The sequence below is a fragment of the Otolemur garnettii genome, unplaced genomic scaffold, assembly GCF_000181295.1.
Source record: "Otolemur garnettii isolate 467f Iridium unplaced genomic scaffold, OtoGar3 scaffold00116, whole genome shotgun sequence".
NCBI lineage: Eukaryota > Metazoa > Chordata > Mammalia > Primates > Galagidae > Otolemur > Otolemur garnettii.
The window spans coordinates 4,258,805-4,266,182 of record NW_003852511.1 but is presented as its reverse complement, the minus strand read 5'-3'; the positions used below and the strand labels follow the sequence as shown (position 1 = coordinate 4,266,182).

The following is a 7,378-nucleotide window of genomic DNA, read 5'->3' as shown; positions in this document are numbered from 1 at the left end:
TTATTTACTTTGCAGTCTATAGCTATACTTCATTTCTTTTTATTGCTGAATAATATTCCATTTCTTTGATTTACCACATTTTGCTAATCCATTTTGTTACTTGGTGAGCATATGGGTTATTTCTACTCTTTGTCTACTGAGGTAATGGTGCTGTGAACATTCATATACATGTTTTTGTGTGAACTTGTATTTTTAGTTCTCTTGTGCTCTAAAAGTGGACTTTTCAGTTTTAGAATGGTAATATTATCTGTGTGATAACCTCTTGAGTGCTTGGTATTTAACTTCAGATGTTTCATGTTGTGGCAAGTGGTCACCAAGGACTTGGACATTTAAAAAAATCATATGCGCGCGCGCGCACACACACACACACACACACACACACACATAGTCATGGGCTGTTTATGAAACACTTATTACATGCTAGTTTCTGTTCTGGCCACTTAGGACGTATCAGTGAACAAAACAGGTAGAAATTCTGGGCTCTGAATCTTACACTTTAAGGTGAGAGGGCAAACAAATCAGAATAAACTAATACGTTTCTAGTTAGATGGTGAGAGCTACGGACATAAGAATAGAGCTGGTTAAGGATGATAACCTTAAGAACCTAGGGGCTGGGGCAGGTTCCACTGTTTGTATGATGGTCAGATTAGGCTTTATTGAGACGACTTTGGAGCAAGTAGTTATCGAAGGAGGATGATACAGTGTCATTACAGAGCAGTGGAGTTTCATTAGATTTTTAAAGGGTCACTGAATGCTCCGTTAAAAACAGGCTGTACGGGAGTTAAGGACAGAAGGCGACCAGTTTGGAAGCTATTTTGATAAAGGATTATGGCACGATGGTGGTGGCCCCAGTGAGTGAAGTGAGGAGTGGTCAGATGATAGATTCTTTTTTGAAGATAGGACCAACAGGAGCTCCTGGCAGATCGAATATAGAGGAGGAGAAAGGGTCAAAGAGGACACCAAGATATTTTGGCTGAATAACTGGAAAATGAGTTTAGGGGGAACTCTAGTTTTACTTTTTGGGGGGTGGGGTGGGGCTGGGTTTGAACCTGCCACCTCCAGCATATGGGGCCGGTGCCCTACCCTTTTGAGCCACAGGTGCCGCCCCTGAACTCTAGTTTTAAATTTTCTTTTTAAGTTTTAATTTTTAGAAATAGCATTTATAGGTTTGGTGTCTATTGCTCAGTGGTTAGGGTGCCTGCCACATATACCACAGCTGGCAGATTCAACCCTGGCCTGGGCCTGCTAAAAACAACGACAACTGCAACAAAAACAATAGCCAGGCCTTGTGGTGGGCGCCTGTAGTCCCAGCTACTCTGGAGGCTGAGACAAGAGAATCACTTAACCAGGTGTCCTCAGACTATGGCTCATGGGCCACATGCGCCACCAAGGACATTTATCCAGCCCGCTGGGTGTTTTTGCCACTGCTGCCTGTCCTGCTTAGCAGGCGACTCGTCCTGGGGCCTGCAGTCCGGCACTCCAACGGTCTGAGGGACAGTAAACCAGCCCCCTGTTTTAAAGGTTTGAGGACCCCTGGAAGAGTTTGAGGTTGCTATGAGCTGTGATGCCTTGGCACTCTACTGAGAGCGACATAATGAGACTGTGTCTCAAAACAAACAAACAAAAAAAAGAAATAAGCCTTTATACTTGTGAAAAATGCTTTCTGGCATATTACTCTGTGAAATGTGGCTCTATCAATATGCTATATTTTTTACTAATAGACAAAAGAGTTGCAAAGTTTTATTCTTGATGAATTGTTTAAAAACGGGAGTCAGAACACAAGTAGTGAATCTTGTAGGATATTTCTACATTCACAAAACATATGTTTTATCTGTCTGTGTAACAAGACCCATGATAATCAATGGGAGCCATCGTCACATTAATTCTTTTGATTTTAAGCAATTGCAGGTTGTAGAAGGTAAGGATTTTGGTAAGGTGTATAATATAAACCTTAAAGTTTATATTCGTTGCCTAAGTGTAGGGCATCACTTTTAGCTTGGAACTTAATGTGAATATAAAAGGTGAAGGAAAATACTGGAGAAAGTAAATCACTACTGCTTACTTTTCAGTTTGGTCTTCTTTAAACCTTATCAACATTGAATAAAATACAAGCTATAAATGGCCTTTGTTTCCCAGGATGATTGAAATATTTTCATTTAATTAATTTGCATCAAAATAAGACAGTATTTTGTTACCTCTACTAATTGATATGTTTAACTTAAATTTTAGACGAAAACTTTTGGTATAAAACTTTTAACGTTTCTGGTGTCTTAAGAGTATAGGAAATCCTAACATTCTACTTTTCCATGGAAAATAATGTGTTATTAGAAATCTGGTAATTTTCTAAAATTGAAGGTAGCATTTGGGTTTGAGGTAGAAAAATTAAGTTTACGAAAACATATAAACAGTTTAACTAGAAAATTAAAAGCAAGGTTAGTATAGAGAAACCAGATTTCACGTTCATCTTACTGTACTAATAGTCATTATGTTAGGCTGGTGAATAGAATCAAGGGACATAGGAAAAGAGGCAAGAAAGGGCAAAAGCTTTTGGGGGGGGGGAGCTTTTTTTTTTTTCTTTTTCTTTCTCTCTACTGTGTTGCCCTCAGTAGAGAGCTGTGGTATCACAGCTCATAGCAACCTCAAACTTTTTGGCTTAAGTGATTCTCTTGCCTTAGCCTCCCAAGTAGCTGGGACTACAGGCACCCACCATAAGAAAGGGGAAAAGTTTTAAAAACAATATTTAACTTACTCTGAACATAGAGTCCAGTATTTCTTAATTAACAGTTGTTCCTACTTATACATTACAAATAACAGTGTTCAGAGGGGAGAAACCATATCAGATCCTTTTTTTTTCTTTTTCTGTATTTTTTTTTTTTTTTAAGTAGAGACAGGGTCTCATTATGTTGCCCAGACTGGTTTTGAATTCCTGGCCTCAAGGAGTCCTCCTTCCTGGGCCTTCCTAATGCTGGGATTATGGGCATGAACCAGTGTACCCCACCATTTCATCAAGTTCTTGATGGAACTGGCAGTGCAAATGTTAAGAAACAGAGCTCTGTAGTAGTATCATCTGTTTCCTGGTCTGCTATTCCTGTTTAGTAGGAATAGTTGTGTATCCTATTCTCACATTAAAGAAACAGTTAACTGCCTTTTGGCTCACAGAGCACCATCATGGCAGTCGGCAAGAACAAGCGCCTTACGAAAGGTGGCAAAAAAGGGAGCAAGAAGAAAGTGGTTGATCCATTTTCTAAGAAAGATTGGTATGATGTGAAGGCACCTGCTATGTTCAATATAAGAAATAGTAGGAAAACACTAGTCACCAGGACTCAAGGAACCAAAATTATATCTGATGGCCTCAAAGGTCGTGTGTTTGAAGTGAGTCTTGCTGATCTGCAGAATGATGAAGTTGCATTTAGAAAATTCAGGCTGATTACTGAAGATGTTTAGGGTAGAAACTGCCTCACTAACTTCCATGGCATGGATCTTACCTGTGACAAAATGTGTTCTATGTTTAAAAAATGGCAGACTGTGATTGAAGCTCATGTTGATGTTAGGACTACCGATGGTTATTTGCTTCATCTGCTCTGTCTTGGTTTTACTAAGAAACACAACAATCAGATACGGAGGACCTCTTAGGCCCAGCACCAACAGGTTCCCCAAATCTGGAGGAAAATGATGGAAATCATGACTAGAGAGGTGCAAACAAATGACTTGAAAGAAGTTGTCAGTAAAGTGATTCTAGGTAGCACTGGAAAAGACATAGAAAAAGCATGCCAATCTATTTATCCTCTCCATGATGTCTTCGTTAGAAAAGTAAAAATGCTAAAGAAACCCAAGTTTGAGTTGGGAAAACTCATGGAGCTTCATGGTAAAGGTCGTAGTTCTAGAAAAGCTACTGTGGACGAGACAGTTGCTAAAGTTGAACGAGCTGGTGGATATGAACTACCAGTCCAAGAATCTGTCTAAAATTCAGGCTTTTAATAATGACGAATAGTGCTTGCTTCGGCAGCACATAATACTAAAATTGAAACCATACAGAGAAGATTAGCATGGCCCCTGTGCAAGGATGACATGCAAATTGTGAAGCGTTCCATATTTTTTATTAAGAAATGAGTATAATTGTGATGGATGTGTTACTTGGTTCAGTGTAAACATTTCACATTGTATATTGAAGCAGTACCCTGAACCCCATAAATGCATCAATGTACAAAGTTATGATTTAATAAAAAATAATTAATTATAAAAAAATGACAAATAAAGAACCCTATTTGTGAAAAAAAAAAAAAAAAAAGAAACAGTTAACTGGCACAGCGAGGTGGCTTTTGCTTGTAATTCCAGCACTTGGGAGGCCGAGGTGGATGGATTGCCTGAGCTCAGGAGTTTGAGACCAGCCTGAGTGAGGCCCCGTCTTTAAAAATTAGCCGAGCATTGTGGTGGGTGCCTGTAGTCCCAGCTAGTTGGGAGGCTGAGGCAAGAGAATAGCTTGTGCCTAAGAGTTGGAGGTTGCTATGAGCTATGACCCCACGGCACTTTGTTGAGGGTGACATAATGAGACTCTGTCTCAAAAAACAAAACGAAACAGTTAACCAACCAGTTACTAATCAACTTTGTAATTTTTTTTATTTCCTTGCTTTTTTATTTTTATTTAATTAATTAGTTAATTAATTTTTGTTGAGACAGAGTCCCACCCTATGCCCTGAGCAGAGTGCAGTGGCCTAGCTCACTGCAACCTCAGACTCAGGCTGTGGGCATCCTACTGCCTCAGCCTCTGGAAGTTGCTGTGATTATGGGCACTTGCCGTGGCACCTGGCTGGGTCTTTCCATTTTTCAGGAGTCGGGGTCTCACTCTTACTTAGATAAGTCATGAACTCGTGAGCTCAAGCAATTCTCCGTCCTCAGCCTCCCACAGTGCTTGGATTACATTGTTTTTTTTTTTTTTTTTGGAGACAGTCTCACTACGTTGCCCCCTCAGTAGAGTGCTGTGACGTCACAACTCACAGCAACCTCAAACTCTCAGGCTTAAGTGATTCTCTTGCCTCAGCCTCCCAAGTAGCTGGGACTATAGGTGCCCACCATAATGCCTGGCTGTTTTTTGGTTGTAGTTGTTACTGTTTGGCAGGCCTGGGCTAGATTCAAACCTGGCAGTTCTAGTGTATGTGGCTGGCGCCCTAGATGCTGAGCTACAGGTGCCAAGCCAAACTTTGTAATTTTTAAATTTAAATCTTTACACAGTCAGAAAAGTCTATTGTTTCTGAGATGTTAGCATTTGCACAAATGCATATAGGCAGGGTAAGTAAGTATGCTTTATCCAAAATGCCCGGGAACAGAAGCATTTCAAAATTTGGAATATTGGCATTTATATGTTTACTAGTTAAGCTTCTCAAATCTGAAAATCTGTAGTGCTTAAATGAGCATTTCCTTTGGGTATCATGTTGATATTCAAAAATTTTTGGATTTTGGAGCATTTTGGATTTTTCAGTTTAGAGATAATCTGAATTGCTTAAAGTGTTTACTTTTTTGAACTGCTAAGGAAAATTTGAATTTAGCTTTGATTCATGAAAAAAAATTATGAGATTTAAAAGTTTACTCTGGAAATCTGGAATTATAATTTTTAGTATATTGGATATTTTTTGTAAAACTATTATAAAAGTTAATATATGCTTGCTCTTACCTTTTGCATAGTTATTTGCCCTAATGGGGTCATCTAAGGCAAGGGTAATGTCTAACCATGATTAACTAGATGTAGTCAGCTTTAGGATACAGTCAATTAAAGATACGTATAAAATTTAACTTTACTCTGCCTGGTCTTTCCAGCTTAACATTAGTGTTGGTAGGAAGGTGGGAGAAGGAGCTACTTCTCTTTAGGATTTTTCTTACTTAAGCCAATATTTTCTTGTTTTTAGGCATATTTTTGCCAATTGATTATTGACCTGTAAAGGAGAAAATCTTACAGAAAAGATATCAGTGTAGCACAGTGGTTATGGTGTCAGCCACATGCACCCAGGTTGGTCATTTGAGCCTGGCTTGGCTCAGTTAAAACAATAATGACAACTGCGACAACAATAAAAAATTAGCCACGCGTTGTGGTGGGCGCCTGCAGTCCCAGCTACTTGGGAGGCTGAGGCAAGAGAATCACTTAAGCCCAAGAGTTTGAGGTTGCAGTGAGCTGTGACACCATGGCACTCTACTGAGGATGACATAGTGAGACTGTTTCAAAAAAAAAAAAAAAGAAAGAAAGAAAAGCTATCACTTCCAAAAGAAGAATAATACTTTTGTATATACATATAGCTTTATACTGCTAAAATAAGTCAGATGACAGTATATTTTGGACAGGGGACATATACTTTTATATACTTTTCTCTCTCTTTTTTTTTTTTTTTCCATTTTTATTTTTTGAGACAGGATCTCACTCTGTTGTCTCAGCTATTGTGACCTCAAACCCCTGGGCTCAAGTGATCCTCATGCCTCAGATTCCTGAGTGGCTAGGCCTACAAGCATACACCACCATTCCTGGCTAATTTCTATTTTTTGTAGAGGTGGGGTCTTGTTGTCTAATCTCAGACTCCTGACCCCAAGCTATTCTACAGGCTTCCCCCAAAGTGCTAGGATTACAGATGTGAACCGACATCCCTGGCCTGGATTTTTCTTACTTAAGCCAATATTTTCTTGTTTTTCGGTATATTTTTGCCAATGTGACTTAACTTGGTTTGCTAACTTGATAATCTTTGTCTTCTAGGCCATAATTGCTTAGGAGAGCATAGTTGTGGACAACAATTTAATAAATTTCATTGAAAAATCACACATCCTGGGGGTGTCTGTTGCTCAGTAGGTAGGGTGCTGGCCACATGCACCAGGGGTGGTGGGTTCAAACCCAGCCCCAGTCTGCTAAAAACAAAAAAACAAAAACAAAGAAAAATCACACATCCATTTTTCCCCCCCACATTAAAGTGCAGTGGTATAATCATAGCTCACTGGATCCTCTATCTCCTGGGCTCAAGCGAACCTCCTGCCTCAGCTTTCTAAGTAGCTGAGACTACAGATGTGAGCTACAATGCCCAGCTAAGTTTTCTCTTATTTATAGATAAAGAATTTTGCTCTGTTGCCCAAGTTGGTCTAGAACTCATGGTCTCAAAAAGATTCTCCTGCCTGCACCTCCCAGAGTGCTAGGATTATAGGTGTAAGCCACTGTTCAGGGCCCACACTTTTTTTGTTTTTTTGTTTTTTTATCAGAGACAGAGTGTCACTGTGTTGCCCTTGGTAGACTGCTGTGGCATCACTGCTTACAGCAACCTCAAACTTTTGGGCTTAAGCAATTCTCTCTCTCTTTTTTTTTTTTTTTGGCCAGGGCTGGGTTTGAACCCGCCACCTCTGGCATATGAGG

The 7,378-nt window shown here is 39.6% G+C and overlaps 1 protein-coding gene, 1 non-coding gene and 1 pseudogene across 4 annotated transcripts in view; all 3 read left to right on the top strand.

Moving 5' to 3' along the window:
• ARID4B (AT-rich interaction domain 4B) overlaps nucleotides 1-7,378 on the top strand; it is a 161,001-nt gene that overhangs the window by 9,613 nt on the left and 144,010 nt on the right. The window lies entirely within an intron of this gene.
• LOC100966068 lies at nucleotides 3,072-4,022 on the top strand (annotated as a pseudogene).
• Nucleotides 3,991-4,097, top strand: LOC111727656. The gene has a single exon (XR_002775152.1). It is a non-coding gene; the product is annotated as a U6 spliceosomal RNA (small nuclear RNA).